The sequence below is a fragment of the Spermophilus citellus genome, assembly GCF_964194105.1.
Source record: "Spermophilus citellus genome assembly, chromosome: 7".
Classification (NCBI taxonomy): Eukaryota; Metazoa; Chordata; class Mammalia; order Rodentia; family Sciuridae; genus Spermophilus; species Spermophilus citellus.
In genome coordinates, this window is record NC_138188.1 from 140,417,342 (window position 1) to 140,436,618 (window position 19,277).

General features: G+C 38.7%; 1 long non-coding RNA gene across 1 annotated transcript; it reads right to left on the reverse strand.

Annotated features, from left to right (window-relative positions):
- Window positions 1-1,621: 1,621 nt before the first annotated feature.
- On the reverse strand, window positions 1,622-8,124 carry LOC308652644. The gene is made up of 2 exons (XR_014022860.1): window positions 7,620-8,124; window positions 1,622-2,732 (listed from the first exon to the last, which is right to left on the reverse strand). It is a non-coding gene; the product is annotated as an uncharacterized lncRNA (long non-coding RNA).
- Between the last annotated feature and the right edge of the window lie 11,153 nt (window positions 8,125-19,277).

Here is a 19,277-nt window from a genome sequence, read left to right on the forward strand (position 1 = left end):
AGGGGGTTCAGAGATGCACTGTTATGGCAGATTTGAAAGTGTTTAGGAGTCTGGATTCTATCTTCTTTTCACTCAGAAGTCTTTAACATTCGATTGTCTCCTCATAGTCTCAATGTCACAGAAAAAGAGTTGTCTCTAAAAATATGTTCAAGGAATTCCCAGAGAGAAGAGAACTTGACTCAGGAGCAAAGGAGTTCTGGCATAAATGATACAAAAAAATTTTCAGCATGTGCCAGTCAGGTAAAAGAGGATTTTTTGGAAGTAGATACACATTCAAGAAAGAATGACATTCGGGTTGGGGTTGTGACTCAGTGGTAGAGTGCTCACCTAGCATGCATGGGTTCATTCCTCAGCACCACATAAAAATAAAATAAAGATATTGTGTCCATCTAAAAATAAAAAATAAATATTAAAAAACATACATATATGAAGTTATCAAACACTTTAAAAACAAAGTTATGAACAAATTTTAAAAAAGAAAGAAAGAATGAAATTCAAGGAAAAATGCCTGCCATCTTAAGAGTGAGTAATTCAGTTCTGGAGTTACAGGTGCTCCTGTTCAAGGAACCTTGGTGAGTATGGAAAGGCATATAGAAATGATATCAGTCCCATGAGCTCAAAATGTATTTTGGTGATCCAGTCAATATCTAGATCCTTAATTAATTAATTAAATTTGTTTCCAAAAAGTGATTCTGATGCATAATCAGTTTTGCAAATCATTACACAATGCCATACAAAGGCCGAAATACCAACAGTCAACACGGAGACTGCCATTCAGACGTGTTATAAAGGGGAAAATCCTACCTCGTCCAGGCCTGGAAACACAACCTGGCAGTTGGGGTTAGTTATAAAGGGCAGAACAAAAAGTTCCAAAGATGTTGTTCAAAGGCAAAGGATGAGATCTGACAGCATTTGTAGCTGAGTAGTACTCCGAAACACAGGAACTTCTAATAGCATTTGCTTAATATTTTGAACATGATTAGACAATAAATAATATTATACACTTAAAATTTTTAAGAAAAATTATCATTTGTAGATTTATATATTTTATACAATTTTATACTTAAATAGAAGCAGTATGAAAATAATTCACTAAATGTCAGAAAATAAAGCACACATATATAATGTCATTTATATACAGACATACATACATGCATCTATTCATGTAATATTATACTCATAAATAGTAACCAGGAATAAGACATGATGAAAGATTCCATTTATATTGGCAATAAAAAGATAAAATATATGGAAATTATACTAAAAATATATGTGACTAAGAGACTAAAGTAGCATTGAACTTAAATGAAAAGATAAAAGTATATGATTTGCTCTTGCTGAGGAAGACTCAATATCATAAGGAAAAGTATTCCCCCTTATAAATTATATAAATTTATCAATACTTTAGCAAACTCTCTAGTTATATTTTTTCATTAATAAGATGATTATAAAAATTGTAACAAAAACAAAGGAAAAGCAATATTGCAGATAATACTAGCAGATGTTAAAACTATTTAAAATTTCCATAATTCAAGGTGTGCTGTTAGTGTACGAATAAATAATCAGGGAAGGAATATACTGTCACGTCTACCCGCCAGCAGGAATGACGACAACAACAGGATTCTTCTTTAACACGCTTTATTGGGAGCATCCATTAGGTATAGATGAGAGGAAAGACCCCGAGCCCGAAAAAACCACCCCTTATATACTTCAACTGCAGCCCTGCTCGTACACCATTGGACAAAGAGCGCATAGCAACACAGCAGCAGCCAATAGAATGATAGACCCAGCACTTGCACACAAGGCAAGAGACACCCAGTTCCAGCTTGTGCAAAACAACAAGCACTTCTTGAAAACAGTTTGTTCCAGGAGCTGGACAATTGATACATTCCATTCTAGGGAGTGGCTGAAAACAAAGAACTGGGTCTCAGCCCAAGAATTAGGCTCACGCCCACACAAGGCAGCACAGCAAAATAGCTCACCACAGTTCCCCCTTTTTAGTTTTGTTCGAGCCATTTGAAATTCTTCCGATCCAGGAAGTGTCCTCATGATGACCCCTCCGGTCAAGGGTGGCATTCAAAGGCCAAACAAGGAAGTCACCTTTCTGAGTGCAATGGGCAACATTTACCCTTCAGAGTGCAAAGGCTGTCTTCCTAAGACATGGAAGCCTTCCAAGGTGCAATGACAACAAGGTCACTTGGTGTGCAAAGGCCGTCCACATCAAAACAGGGGTTTTAGGATTTTGCCAAGCTGGCTAGCCAAATTTGTGGGGAGGCCCCAGGTTCCAGTGCAGCAAGCGCCTGAACTACCTTGACTCTATCACTCTGCTGCGTGCGTCGCATACGACAAATCATCCAAAGGCATAAGACAAGGCCACAAAGAAGCATAGCACTAAATAACCCAACCCCTACCCACTCTTTAAAGTAGGAAAATATAGAAGAAGCCCAGGAGGCGAAGTCTGCAACAGAAAGAGGTTCCACGCGTGTTCCATTTAAGTTGGCAATCTGAGACAGCAGTTCTTGAGTGAGTCGCTCTCCTTCCTGGGTCCAGTTTCCCTGTAAAAATCTAGACAATCTATACTCTGGAAACTCAGGTACAGAAAGAGAGTTCCCACCAAGAGGCTCCGCTGAGTCAACTGCATGTTGATCCGTGCTATTATCCCGTTCCTTCTCTGAAGGTCCTTGAATGAGTCTAGTAAGTCTCTCAGGTACCCAAATTGGCTCCGATTGATCCTGTGGAAACACACACACAGCTCCCCTAGACCTGGCTATTACCGGGTCTGGGCCATGCCAAGAGTTTGACAAGACATCTTTCCATTTCACATCATCAAAATGACAGGGAATTTCTGTTGTATGTCGTTCAGCTGCAGATCTATTATTATTATCCAGGTGTAAAAAATTTATGGTATATAAGGCTAAAGACAACCTATTTTTAGCCGTCTGATTATATCCAATTCCCCTTTTTTTGTTTTGTTAAACATTCCTTTAGAGAGCAATGTGCTCGTTCCACAATGCCCTGACCTTGAGGATTATAAGGCAGGCCAAATGAATGTTGTACTTGCATGGTGTTACAAAATTGTTGAAAAGATTTAGATGTATAAGCAGGACCATTATCAGTTTTTAGCATACGTGGTTTACCCCACGCTGCCCAAGCCTCTAAACAATGGTTGATGACATTATTAACACGTTCCCCGGATAACGCAGAGGCATGCATAATTCCAGAAGAAGTATCAATAGAGACATGAACATATTGTAGCTTTCCAAAAGAGGATATATGAGTTACATCCATCTGCCACAATTCTCCTGGATGCAATCCACGAGGATTAATGCCAACATGGGGTGGATGTAAAAAGGGGGCACAATCAGGACAGTTCACAACAATATCTCGTGCAACTGCACGTGGAATCACGAACTGACGTCGCAAGGTGCGAGCAGGAACATGAAAAAGGCTATGGAAGTCCCGTGCCTTATCATCAGGACTCATAGATATAAAGGCAAAGGCACGAGTGGCTTTGTCAGCTAGGGCATTGCCAGATATCATAGGTCCAGGCAATGAAGAATGAGCTCTAATGTGTTGAACAAAGAAAGGAGCAGTTCGGTTCCAAATGAGAGACTGTAAGTGTTTTAGGAGGGGAGCCACACGACTATGATTAAAAATCATACCAGCAGTCTCCAAGCCCTTGAGAGCATTGACAACATATAACGAATCAGACACCAAATTAAAAGGACAGTGAAAAGTCTCAAAAACTTGACAAACAATTTGACATTCAACAATTTGGGGAGTGTCAGGGGTATATTGAAAAGTTACCGGTGTACTACCAGAGACTACATAAGCACCAACGCCTGTCCTAGATCCATCAGTATATATATCTAAAGCACCCTTTAACGGGTTCATAGCTGTTATTTTTGGGAAAATCACAGGGTGTACTGACATGAAATTATCAAGGGATGTCTAGGAAAATGATTATCAATGACTCCAGAAAAGGAACAGGCGAGAACAGCCCAGTCATCCACAGTGGATATTAAAGTTTTTACTTGGTGAACATTATAAGGAGTCACTAAGCTTAGTGGAGCAACACCAAAATGAGTAACACACAATTTGATCCCTTGTAAAGCAATGTTAGCTACCATGGTTGGATAATGAGCTATAGTCTTATGAGCAGTAGAAGAATGATGAATCCAGAGCAGTGGCCCATCCTGCCACAAAACTCCAGTAGGAGCATTTTTTGATGGCAAAACTAATAGTTGAATGTGCTGGTTGGGCACTGCTCGGAGTAATTGTGCATAGCGAAGAGCTTGCTCAACAAGGTGTAGAGCCTTTCGAGCCTCAGGCGTCAGCTCTCGCGGAGAGGAAAGTTGTGAATCACCTTCTAACAAGGCAAAAAGAGGTTGTAATTCATGTGTAGATATTTTAAAATAAGGTCTTATCCAATTTATATCTCCAAGCAATTTCTGAAAATCATTAAGAGTTTGTAGGTGATCAGTACGTATAGTGATCTTTTGAGGTCTAATAACCTTGGAGTCTATTGTAGCTCCTAGAAAATGTCCAACAGCACCTTGCTGGATTTTGTCGGGTGCTATATAAAGACCAGCTCTCTCTAAATTTTTAATCATAAAGGAAACAGCTTCTTTTAGGAGAGCATCATTAGGTGCTGCAATCAAAATATCATCCATATAATGACATATCCTCAATTTTGGAAACTTATCTCGGACAGGCTGTATGGCAGTTCCCACAAAAAGTTGACACATAGTAGGACTGTTTGCCATACCTTGAGGTAAACGTCCACTGATATCTTTCATCAGGTTTTTCATGGTTAACATTAGGTAGAGTAAATGCAAACCTTTGACAATCTTGTTTACACAGGGGAATAGAGAAAAAACAATCTTTAATATCAATAATGATTAAAGGCCATTCTCTTGGTAGACTAGATAATAAGGGCAGGCCCCTCTGGATAGAACCCATTAACTGCATTTGTGCATTCACCGCCCTCAAATCATGTAATAACCTCCATTTACCTGATTTTTTTCTAATAACAAAAATAGGAGTGTTCCAAGGAGAACAAGAGGGTTCTAGGTGTCCTAATTGTAATTGTTCATATACTAAATATTTGGCTGCATCAAGTTTCTCTAGAGATAGGGGGCCACTGGGGGATCCAAACCGGAGTATCAGTTGTCCAAGGAATTGGTATTGTCTCCCTAGGAATTGGAATTGCTTCCCCAGTGGCCCCTATGAAAAACCCAAGCCTCGGGTTCCATTATTCCCATTAGGCATCAATGGCTCAGTTTGTCCCTGTAAATTTTTTCCCAATCCTTTGCCTGAAACATGTCCCATGTTTTTCATAATTTGTTGACTTTGTGGAGAAAACTCATTGGTCAATACTGGTTTCATCTGAGACAAAATGTCTCGTCCCCATAGTGTAACGGGTACCTCTATGACATATGGTATCACCGTACCCTTTTGTCCCTCTGACGTTGTCCAATTGAGTAACTTAGCACTAATCAGAGGGGCATTAGCATAACCTAATCCTTGTAAGGTATGTGAGGAGGACTGTAATGGCCAAGACTGCGGCCAAAATTTTTCACTAATAATACTTCTATCTGCCCCTGTATCCAGTAATCCTTGAAACCGTTTGCCTTCAATAGTCTACTCCAACATTGGCCTCTCCTCTAATTCTAAAGACAAGTTTATCAATTGAACTCCTGTAGAGCCCAACCCTTTATCCCCTCTCACATCTTTTTGGGAAGGGAAATGATCATGAAGACTAGGCAATACAAGAAGTTGAGCAATTCTATCTCTTGGGGATATGACTATCATATTTCTAGGTGCAGAACATAATATCTTTACCTGACCGTCAAAGTCAGGATCAATCACTCCAGGGGTGACCACCAATCCCTTTAATGCTGATGATGACCTACCAAGTAATAGTCCCACTGAATTCCTGGGCAATGGACCTTTAAGGTCAGAAGGTACTGGTTGAATTCCCATACTTGGTGTTAATACGAGTCTGGTGGTGGCACAAATGTCCAACCCTGCAGACCCTTGTGTTTCTCTCCTCGGGGTTCTGTCGGGCGAAAAGATGGTTGATACTGTGCATTCGCCTGTAGCACCCCATATATTTGAGGGCCCTGAGGTCGAGGGCCCCGACGCCCGTTTTTTGACTTGGTCACAGGATTAAGTGGGTTTCCCTGTATGTCCTTAATGGACCTGCACTCATTAGCCCAATGTCTCCCCTTTTTGCATTTTGGACATAGCCCTGGGATACGAGGAGATGTCATTTTTGGGTGTCCCTTGAAAGGACAAGTTTTTCTTAAATGTCCTTTACGGCCACAATTGAAGCAAGAAGAGGAATTTTAGTTTCCTTTGGTTGCCGCAACTACTGCCGCAGCTAACCCTGCATTTGTCAAAGGACCTTCTATCTCTCTGCATGCCTTTATCCAGTCCTCCAATCCCTTTTCTTTCCATGGTGTTATTGCCCTTTTACATTCTGTAGTACACTGTTCATACACTAACTGCTTCACTAGGGGCATCGCCTGCTCCGTGTCCCCAAAAATTTTTGAAGCTGCTTGAAGCATTCGGGCGACAAAATCTGAAAATGGCTCAGCTGGGCCCTGTATGACTTTTGTAAGATTCCCTGTTGTTTCACCTCTATTGGGGAGAGCCTTCCAGGCACATAAGGCCAAAATATTAATTTGTTGATATACTACTAATGGATAAACATTTTGATTTTGGGCCCACTGAACTGTCCCGGTCAGCATCTCCACATCCCAGGCTTGTTGACCATCAGCCGCATTCGCATGAGCCTGTTGTATAGTGGCATCCAAGTATAATGCCTTAAAATCAAGATATTGTCCCATGGAGAGACAAGCCTTTGCTAAATGATACCAATCCATTGGTGCCATAGCATTAAGATATAAGCATTCAAGCAATGCAATTGTAAAAGATGCTGTGACACCATTAGTCCTGACAGATTCAGCTATGTCTTTAACTAATTTATAAGGAATGGGCTCAAAATATCTCTGTCCCTGTGCATCCTCAAAGACAGGATATGCACCAACAGGATATGCCCCCTCCTCCTCCAGCTTCCTCCAAGTACTGCGTTTTATGAAGCCACAAGCTCCGCCTGGAGCAGTGGGTGGAGACCCTTTATGTGGCAACAGTTGTTTAGCTACAGAATACGCCGGAGGCTTCGGAGGAAGAAGGGCGGCGGCCATTGCTGCGTCATAGCGGCCATGCTCATATTCAGCCACCATTTTCTCTAAGCTTTGTTCTTCTTCTGGGGTAAAGCCTTCTGACTCACCTTCCGACTCAGACTCATCTGAATCAACTATCTTTAATTTACGGAAGGCAGATAAATCTGGATAGAGTTTCGGGCGTGCTCCTAACGCTGGAGTCACGTCCTTTTGTTCCTTGAGTGCACTTTCACTTAACTTTGCATTAGATCCCCTTTTTTGTTTTGTTTCATGTCTTTCTTGCTTAGATTCCTCTGACTCTGACCCAGTATCCTGATGCTCCACCAAAATCTCCTGTCCCCTTTTAGTGGTTTCAGGAAAACAGACTGATATTGACCCATGATAGAGCACTATACTAAGCCAGAGCCACCGGATCAGGGGATTACTTACCGGCGCCACCGCTCCGCGTGTAAAGTTCTGAATCCTCCCGCAAAATATCGGGGGTCCCCTTGTAGCCGACAGATGACAATTCCCGGGATTTCGGCACCACTTGTCGCGTCTACCCGCCAGCAGGAATGACGACAACAACAGGATTCTTCTTTAACACGCTTTATTGGGAGCATCCATTAGGTATAGATGAGAGGAAAGACCCCGAGCCCGAAAAAACCACCCCTTATATACTTCAACTGCAGCCCTGCTCGTACACCATTGGACAAAGAGCGCATAGCAACACAGCAGCAGCCAATAGAATGATAGACCCAGCACTTGCACACAAGGCAAGAGACACCCAGTTCCAGCTTGTGCAAAACAACAAGCACTTCTTGAAAACAGTTTGTTCCAGGAGCTGGACAATTGATACATTCCATTCTAGGGAGTGGCTGAAAACAAAGAACTGGGTCTCAGCCCAAGAATTAGGCTCACGCCCACACAAGGCAGCACAGCAAAATAGCTCACCACAGGTAAGAAATGTACAAAATACAAATTAAAATTAAAAGCATGATTAAAATGGCATTTCAAATCAAATCAGTATGGGATAAAAGGATTATTCAATATCTGGGAAGATCAAATATTTAAATGTCAAAAAAATGGAACCAAAGGTAATAAAATTATCTAAATGAATGTTTTTATAAGACATTTACCTAAGGAGTATTTTAAGCATGCCATAAAATCTGACAGTCATTAAATAAAAGGCATTCTTTAAAAGTTAAAAAAAAATACATATTCCTTAAAAATGCCACCATGGACCGAATCAAGAGACAAACATCAAATTGAGAGGGAAAAATCTAACTTATAGAGATAGGACGTGTTTTTATAGCATATGAAAAACTTTGCTAATCAGAAAGATGCATTACCCATTCTGTTTTTAAATTTTTTTAAGTTAATTAGGAGTTCACAGATTTGGAAATAAAAAGTGATTTTTGAAAATGTGAAAATGGCAAAATTTCACTCAAAATAAAATAACATAAAATAAAATTAAGTACTGTTTTCTAGCACTCTACCATGATCCCAAAGTTAGATAACAATGGGAAAATCATTATTTATGGAAGGATGACTTTCTCTAAATTGTCTGCGGAGAATTTTGAGAAATCTACCAAAGTGATCATTGCACTTATTCTTTGACCCAGTAATTTCCATTTTCAAAAGTTATTTTGCAGATACATGTGTGAAATTATTGTATGAGTTTTCTCTTTTCTGTAAAAAAAAAATCCCCACAAACCTAAACTTGAAACAAACACATTTATTTTCTCACAATTATGGATGTCTAACACATTTGGCTGGGTTTTTAGTTTAGACTCTCAAAAGGCCAAATTCAAGGCTTTGGCAGGGTTGTACTCTATTGTGGAAGCTCTGGGGGAGAAATGTTTTCTGTGCATTCAAGGTTGTCAGAACTCAGTCCTTCACAGTTTTAGGAAAGAGAACTCCATTTATATGATGGATGAATTTTATCATTGATGGCTGTCAGTTGAGAATATTTAGCAGCTTATAAAAGCTGCCTCCCTACATTCCCTGAATCCTATTTACTCCCTCCATCTTAAAAGTCAAGTTCCCCTCAGACCTCAAATCTCTTCCACCTCTTCTTCCATGTTGTTTCACTCTGATTGATTCTTCCCCCCTTGCTCTTCCACTTTTCCTTTCTTTGTCAAGGTGTCATTTTTTTGATCAGTGCATTATAGTTGCATGTAATATTGGGATTTATTTTGACATAATTGTACAAGCATAAAATAAAATTTGCTCCAATTCAATCCCTAGTACTTCCTTTTTCCATCCTCTCCTCCCACTTTCTGTTCACTTTCCTCTACTCTAGTAGGTCTAGGTCTTCTTGCTAGTTATTCATATTTTTTAAATATGCTTTATTTGTTCTAATTAGTTATCAATGACAGTAGAATGCACTGTGACACATCATACATAAAAGGAGTATAACTTCTCGTTCATCTGGTTGTATGTGATATAGAGTTACACAGGTCATGTAATCATTCTACTATCATTCCTACCACCCTGGCCCCTCCCCTCCCTTCACTCCCTCTGTCTAGTACAAAATACCTCTATCCCCACCCCCACATTGTGAATTAGCATTTGCATATCAGAGAAAACATTTGGTCTTTGGTTCTTTAGGACTGGCTTATTTCACTTAGCATAATATTCTCTAGTTCCATTCATTTACCAGCAAATGCTATTTCATTCTTCTTTAAGACTGAATAATATTCCCTTGTGTATATATACCACAGTTTCTTTATCAATTCATCTGTTGAAGGGCACCTAGGTTGGTTCCATAATTTAGCTATTGTGAATTGAGGTACTATAAACATCCATGTGGCTGCATCACTGCAATATGCTGATTTTAAGTCCTTTCAATATAAACCAAGGAGTTGGATAGCTGGGTCAAATGTTGGTTCCATTCCAAGTTTCTTAGGACTCTCCATACACAATTTCAGAGTGGTTGCACCAATTTGCAGTCCCACCACCAATGTAGCAATGTATGTGTCTTTTCCCCCACATCCTCACCAACATTTAGTGTTGCTTGTATTCTTGATGACTGCCATTCTGATTAGAATGAGATTGAATCCCAGTGTAGTTTTGATTTGCATTTCTCTAATTGCTAGAGATGTTGAACATTTTTTCAAATATTTATTCATTGATTTTATTTCTTCTTCTGTGAAATGAATCTTTAGTTCCTTTGCCCATTTATTGATTGGGTTACTTGTGTTTTTTTTTTTTTTTTTGGTGGGGGGGGTAAGTTTTTTGAGTTCTTTATATATCCTGGAGATTAATGCTCTATCTGAGGTGCATGTGGTAAAGGTTTTTTGACTTCTTTCTTCGGTGTTCTGTATTTTTCACTGTAAAGGACTTTCATCTCCTTGGTTTGATTTATTTCCATGTTGTTGGGGTTTTGGGGTTTTTGTTTTGTTTTGTTTTGTTTTTTAGGTTTTTGTGAATAGGATGGTTTTCCTGACTTCTTTCTCAACAGATTCATTATTAGAGAATAGGAAAGTGATTGATTTATTATGTCAATATTGTATCCTGATACTTTGCTAAATTTGTCTATCAGCTCTAGAAGTCTTCTGGTGGGGTGTTTTAGATCTTCTAAATATAGGATCATGTCATCAGCAAAATAGAAATTTTAACTTCTTCTTTTCCTCTTTGTATCACTTTGATTTCTTCTTTTTCCTGATTCATCTGTCTTGAGATTCAAAGATCATGTTGAATAGGAGTGATGAGAGTGGGTATCTTTGTCTTGTTTCTGATTTTAGATGAAATTCTTTTAGGTTTTCTCTGTTCAGTATGATTTTGGCCTTGGTTTTGTCATATGTAGTTCTTACAATGTTGAGTTAGGTTCTTTCTATCCCTATTTTCTCTTGTGTTTTAAACATAAATGCTTGATGTACTTTGTCAAATGCTTTTCTGCATCTACTGAAATAATTTTGACTCTTGTTCTTAACTCTGATTATACGGTGTATTACATTTATTTATTTATTTACATTGAATCAAACTTGCATCCCTGGGATGAAAACCATTTGATCATGGTGTATCATCTTTTTTAATTTAATTTTTTTATTTTTTTAGTTGTAGTTGGACACAATACCTTTATTTTCTTTACTTATTTTTATGTAGTGCTGAGGATCAAACCCAAGGCCTTGAACATGCTAAGTGAGTGCTCTACCATTGGACCACAACCCAGCCCCTGTTATATCATCTTTTTAATGTGCTTTTGAATGTGGCTTGCCAATATTATTTTCGCATCTCTGTTCATCAGGGATAGTGGTCTGAAGTTTTCTTTCCTTGATATATCTTTGTCTAGTTTTGGTATCAGTGTGATACTGACTTCACAGAATGAATTCGGCAGGGTTCCCTCCTTTTCTATTTCATGAAATAATTTAAGGAGGATTGGCATTAGTTCTTCTTTTTTTTCATGCTTTTTAAAACTTTATTCAACATAACTATGCTTACAGAAATACACTCACATTGGTTAATAGAATGCAATTTAAGTTTAACTTATCCTACACAATTTCAACCAAAAACTTGGTACAGGGTTTAAGATTTTAAAAAGAATTTGCAATCTGGCCTATTTTTATCTATTACAAATGTATATAAAAGATCCCCCATCGCAATAGTTCTTCTTTAAAGGTCTGGTAAAATTCATCTGCAAATGCATCTGGTCCTGGACTTTTCTTTGTTAGAAGCCTTTTAATTTCTGCTTCAATTTAATTCTTGATATTGGTCTGTTTAATTTTTCTATATCCTCATGGTTCAATTTGAGTAGGGCACATATACCTCGAAATTTGTCAATATCTTTAAGATTTTCTAGTTTATCCAATTATAAATGTTTAGCACATCTGTGCCTTGACTTAAACCCATAACATGCAGTCAAGTATAGAATTTTCCACCTATGATGTTATGATAGCACCCAGAAAGTTTTACATTTCAAAGCATTTTCCATTTTAAATATTTGTATTAGGACTTTTCAACCTGTATATTTGAAACTTCTACAGAGCATCATTTGAAATAGAAAAAGGCAAATGAAAACAAATTTAAAACATTCATTCCAAAGATGACAAAAAAATTATGGGACTTCATATGACAGAATATTATTCTGCTCTTAGTAAAAATTAAAGTTCATTATTTTTAATGAAAGAAGTTCTCAAACTTGTTAAGTGAAAAAAATAATGAACTGTGTAAGTTATGTTACAAGATTCTTTTTTTGTGAAAACACAACAAAAATAAAGAAAATAAATGAAGTTTTGCTTTAGGTATGAGACTGTTTCAAATAAAATAAAAATATTTAAGTGGCTTATTACACTTTTCACAAAATATAATTTAATTCAAGCAAAATTTGGAAAAGAGTTAAATTTTGTTTTGAATATTGTTATGTTGTCATTATTGTTGTTCATAGTTTAAAAATTTAGGCAAGGAAGGAAATTGTAGCTAAAATTAAAATTAGTCATGGAATTGCCTCCAAGGAAAGCTGTATTTCTTTATCAGATTCTAAATAAGTATCTCACTCTGTCCTTCAGTTCCTTATGCATGTTGTAGATGATACGTCTGCTGTTCCATCTGTAATGATTCATCAATAATAAAGAAAAATTGCGAATATTACTTTGAATTAGATTACTACATAGTTATTTGGATCAAGTAATTTTTTTGATTAGATTAAAGCACATTATAAAGTTGTATTACAATTTTTAAGCTTCTAGTTGACTAAAATGCAAACTGACAAGTTCAAAATTTCTGAAAGTGGCATTTTATGCCTTCTCCAAATATGAGGAAATTTCTGCAGTCTCTAAAAACATCCAGATTCACATACATTTATTTATTTACTTACTTATTTATTTATCTAATTTTGAGTACAACGCAACTATGTGTCCTTGTATTTCATCTCTTTGCCTTTTTGTATGTCTTACAGTATTTCAGATGTAATATATTCAAAATCAGCACAACATATATTTTCTACCCCACCCCAGATCCCACACTCACCCCTTTTCTTAATATCTCTACCTTTGTTAATATATCTGTCTTTGTTTGCTAAGGCTAACATAGTAAAATACTAGACAATTATCTTAAACAACAAAAATTCATTTTCTCACAGTTTTGAAGGAGGCTGGAAGTCCAAGATCAATGTGTCAACAGATTAGGCTTCACTGCCCACACGTTGCAGCGAACGTGGGAGCAGGCGCTGCCTGCCTGGGCCCCCGCCGGCCCGGCGCTGTAAGCCGCCGCCGGCCGCTGCCCACACGTAGCAGCAAACTTAGGAACGGGCGCTGCCTGCCTGGGCCCAAGCCGGCCCGGCTCTGTGAACCGCTGCTGGCTGCGGCCCACACGTTGCAGCGAGCTCAGGAGCGGGCACTGCCTGCCTGGGTCCCCGCTGGCCCTGCTCTGTGAACCGCCGCCGGCCGCCGCCCACACGTTGCAGCGAACTTAGGAACAGGTGCTGCCTGCCTGGGCCCACGCCAGCCCAGCTCTGTGAACCACCGCCGGCCGCTGCCGGACGGCCGCTGCCCACACGTTGCAGTGAACGTGGGAGCGGGCGCTGCCTGCCTGGGCCCCCGCCGGCCTGGCTCAGTAAGCCGCCGCCGGCCGCTGCCGGACGACTGCGGCCCACACGTTGCAGGAGCTTAGGAGTGGGCGCTGCCTGCCTGGACCCACGCCGGCCCAGCTCTGTAAACCGCCGCCGGCCGCTGCCCACACATTGCAGCAAGCTTAGGAGTGGGAGCTGCCTGCCTGGGCCCCCGCCGCCCGGATCTGTGAACCGCCTCCGGCCGCTGCCCATACGTTGCAGCGAGCTTAGGAGCGGGCACTGCCTGCCTGGGCCCACGCCGGCCTGGCTCTGTGAACCGCCGCCGGCAGCTGCCCACACATTGAGGCGAACTTGGGGATGGGCACTGCCTGCCTGGGCCCCCGCCCCTCCGGCTCTGTGAACCGCCACCGGCTGCCGCCAAGCGGCCGCTGCCCACACGTTGAGTGAGTGTGGGAGCGGGCGCTGCCTGCCCGGCCCCCGCCAGAGAAACTTGGCCTGGTGGGCATACCTCCATCTACTGGAAGAACAGTTAATCGAACTCTAGGACTGCATTTATAATTTTTTTTTTGCTGTCTTTTTAAATGTTTTTTTTAATCCATTTTATTTTATTTTATTTTATTCTATTTTTTAATTTCATTTTTCATTTCTATTATTATTTTTTTCTTTAAATTCTTTTTAATTTTCTATTTTTTTCTCTTTCCTTCTTTTCTTCTGTCTTTTCATTTCTTTTCAATTTTCTTATTCCCCTTCCTTGAATTCTACCTGCTTACGCTCATTCTCTTTAGTGACTTCCTCCCTTCCCTTCTAATACCTTTCCTCCCAAGCATCAAATAAATTTATAGGAGTAAACAGTAACTCAGCAGTCAAACAGAACAAGAAGCAACATGAGCACCATGAAAAAGCAAGGAAGAAAAGGAGTGAAAACAATGCAGGGCAGCCTAAATATTCAGGAGGATATAGAGTCATCAGAAAAATGGTCATATAAAGAACTCAAGGAACACCTTAGACAGATGGAACGGAACCTTAAAGAGGATATGAGACAGCAAATTCAAGCAGCGAAAGAACACATTGAGAATGAATTACATAAACAGATAAAAGAAGAAGTTAAGCATCTTTATCAGGAGATAGAGATTATAAAAAAGAATCAAACAATAATCTTAGAAATGAAGGAAATTATTAACCAAATTAAAAACTCAAATGAGAGTATCACTAATAGAGTGGAGCAAGTAGAAGCCAGAACGTCAGATAATGAAGATAAAATATGTCATCTTGAAAAGAGTCTAGCTAACTCAGATAGGCTGGCTAAAAATCACAAGAGAAACATCCAAGAGATATGTGATAACATAAAAAAACCAAATTTAAGAGTCATCGGGATAGAGGAAGGGATAGAGATTCAAACCAAGGGAATGAGTAACCTGCTAAATGAAATAATTACAGAAAACTTTCCAGAAATAAAAAAGGAAACAGATATACAAATTGTAGATGTATACAGGACACCGAGCATACAAAATCACAGTAGACCAACGCCAAGACGCATTGTTATGAAGATATCCAATATACAGAACAAAGAGAAAATATTAAAAGCTACAAGAGAAAAGAGGCAGATTACATTCAGGGGTAAACCAATAAGGTTAACAACAGATTTTTCATCACAGACGCTGAAAGCGAAAAGATCCTGGAACAACGTATTTCAAACACTGAAAGACAATGGATGCCAACCAAGAATTCTGTATCCAGCAAAATTAAGCTTCAGGTACGACAACGAAATAAAAATTGTTCATGATAACCAAAAGCTAAAAGAATTTGCAGCCAGAAAGCCAGCATTACAAAGCATCTTGAGCAAAACACTACACGAGGAAGAAATGAATAACAATAACCAAAGCCAACAGTGGGAAGTACCTCAGTAAGGACAGACGGTGGGGGGAAAGCTAACCATGGAGAAACAAACTAAATTTTAAAAAAAAGAGATAAATAATCAAACATCGCTGGAAGTACAAAACATACATCAATAGTAACTCTAAATGTTATTGGTTTAAACTCTCCAATAAAGCGACCTAGGCTGGTAACATGGATTAAAAAAACAAATCCAACAATATGCTGCCTCCAGGAGACACATCTGACTGGAAAAGACGTACACAGGCTGAAGGTGAAAGGATGGGAAAAAATATACAACGCACACAGTCCTCGCAAGCAAGCAGGGGTGGCCATTCTCATATCGAATAAAATCGACTTCAAGACTAAATTAATCCAAAGGGATAAGGAAGGACATTATATACTGTTAAAAGGAACCATTCACCAACAAGACATAACAATTATCAATATTTATGAACCAAATAATGGTGTTGCAACGTTCATAAAACAAATTCTCCTCAAGTTCAAGAATCAAATAGACCACAACACAATAATCATGGGTGACTTCAACACACCTCTCTCACCATTGGACAGATCCTCCAAACAAAAGTTGAATAAAGAAACTATAGAACTCAATATCACATTTAATAACCTAGACTTAACTGACATATATAAAATATATGAACCATCTTCAAGTGGATATACTTTTTTCTCAGCAGCACATGGATCCTTCTCAAAAATAGACCATATATTATGCCATAGGGCAACCCTTAGTAAATATAAAGGGGTGGAGATAATACCATGCACTTTATCCGATCATAGTGGAATGAAACTGAAATCAATGATAAAAGAAGGAAGGGAAAATCCTATATCACATGGAAAATGAACAATATGTTACTGAATGATCAAAGGGTTACAGAAGACATAAAGGAGGAAATCAAAAAATTCTTAGAGATAAATGAAAATACAGACACAACATATCGGAATCTATGGGACACAATGAAAGCAGTTTTAAGAGGGAAATTCATCGCCTGGAGGTCATTCCTCAAAAAAAAGAAAAACCAACAAATAATTGAGCTCACACTTCATCTCAAAGCCCTAGAAAAGGAAGAACAAAACAACAACAAATGCAGCAGAAGACAAGAAATAATTAAAATCAGAGCAGAAATCAACGAAATTGAAACAAAAGAAACTATTGAAAAAAATTAACAAAACTAAAAGTTGGTTCTTCGAAAAAATAAATAAGATTGACAGACCCTTAGCCATGCTAACGAAGAGAAGAAGAGAGAGAACTCAAATCACTAACATACGGGATGAAAAAGGCAATATCACAACAGATGCTACAGAAATACAGAAGACAATTAGAAATTATTTTGAAAACCTATATTCCTATAAAATAGAGGATAGTGAAGACATCGATAAATTTCTTAAGACATATGATTTGCCCAGACTGAGTCAGGAGGATACACACAATTTGAACAGACCAATATCAATGGATGAAATAGAAGAAGCCATCAAAAGACTACCAACCAAGAAAAGCCCAGGACCGGATGGGTATACAGCAGAGTTTTACAAAACCTTTAAAGAAGAATTAATACCAATACTTTTCATGTTATTTCAGGAAATAGAAAAAGAGGGAGCCCTTCCAAACTCATTCTATGAGGCCAACATAACCCTGATTCCGAAACCAAACAAAGACACCTCAAAGAAAGAAAACTACAGACCAATATCTCTGATGAACCTAGATGCAAAAATCCTCAATATAATACTGGTGAATCGGATACAAAGGCACATTAAAAAAATTGTGCACCATGATCAAGTAGGATTCATCCCTGGGATGCAAGGATGGTTCAACATACGGAAATCAATAAATGTTATCCACCACATCAATAGACTTAAAGATAAGAACCATATGATCAACTCAATAGACGCAGAAAAAGCATTCGACAAAGTACAGCATCCCTTTACATTCAAAACATTAGAAAAACTAGGGATAACAGGAACCTACCTTGACATTGTAAAAGCTATCTATGCTAAGCCTCAGGCTAGCATCATTCTGAATGGACAAAAGTTGAAGGCATTCCCTCTAAAATCCGGAACAAGACAGGGATGCCCTCTATCACCACTGCTATTCAATATAGTTCTCGAAACACTGGCCAGAGCAATTAGACAGACGAAAGAAATTAAAGGCATAAAAATTGGAAAAGAAGAACTTAAATTATCACTATTTGAGGATGACATGATTCTATACCTAGAAGACCCAAAAGGGTCTACAAAGAAACTACTAGAACTAATAAATGAATTCAGCAAAGTGGCAGGATATAAAATCAACACGCATAAATCAAAGGCATTTCTGTATATCAGCGACAAAACTTCTGAAATGGAAATGAGGAAAAACACTCCATTCACAATATTCTCAAGAAAAATAAAATACTTGGGAATCAACCTAACAAAAGAGGTGAAAGATTTATACAATGAAAACTACAGAACCCTAAAGAGAGAAATAGAAGAGGATCTTAGAAGATGGAAAAATATACCCTGTTCATGCATAGGCAGAACCAACATCATCAAAATGGTGATATTACCAAAAGTTCTCTATAGGTTTAATGCAATGCCAATCAAAATCCCAATGGCACTTCTTGTAGAAATAGATAAAGCAATCATGAAATTCATATGGAAAAATAAAAGACCCAGAATAGCAAAAGCAATACTAAGCAGGAAGTGTGAATCAGGTGGTATAGCGATACCAGACTTCAAACTATACTACAGAGCAACAGTAACAAAAACAACATGGTACTGGTACCAAAACAGGCAGGTGGACCAATGGTACAGAATAGAAGACACAGAGACTAATCCAAAAAGTTACAACTATCTTATATTTGATAAAGGGGCTAAAAGCATGCAATGGAGGAAGGATAGCATCTTCAACAAATGGTGTTGGGGAAACTGGAAATCCATATGCAACAAAATGAAACTAAATCCTCTCCTCTCACCATGCACAAAAGTTAACTCAAAATGGATCAAAGACCTTGATATCAAATCAGAGACTCTGCATCTGATAGAAGAAAAAGTTGGCCCCGATCTACATATTGTAGGGTCGGGCTCCAAATTCCTTAATAGAACACCTATAGCACAAGAGTTAATAACAAGAATCAACAAATGGGACTTACTTAAACTAAAAAGTTTTCTCACAGCAAGAGAAACAATAAGAGAGGTAAATAGGGAGCCTACATCCTGGGAACAAATTTTTACTCCTCACACTTCAGATAGAGCCCTAATATCCAGAGTATACAAAGAACTCAATAAATTAGACAATAAGATAACAAATAACCCAATCAACAAATGGGCCAAGGACCTGAACAGACACTTCTCAGAGGAGGACATACAATCAATAAACAAGTACATGAAAAAATGCTCACCATCTCTAGCAGTCAGAGAAATGCAAATCAAAATCACCCTAAGATACCATCTCACTCCAGTAAGATTGGCAGCCATTATGAAGTCAAACAACAACAAATGCGAGAGAGGATGTGGGGAAAAGGGTACTCTTGTACATTGCTGGTGGGACTGCAAATTGGTTCGGCCACTTTGGAAAGCAGTATGGAGATACCTGGAAAGCTAGGAATGGAACCACCATTTGACCCAGCTATTGCCCTTCTCGGACTATTCCCTGAAGACCTTAAAAGAGCATACTACAGGGATACTGCCACATCAATGTTCATAGCAGCACAATTCACAATAGCTAG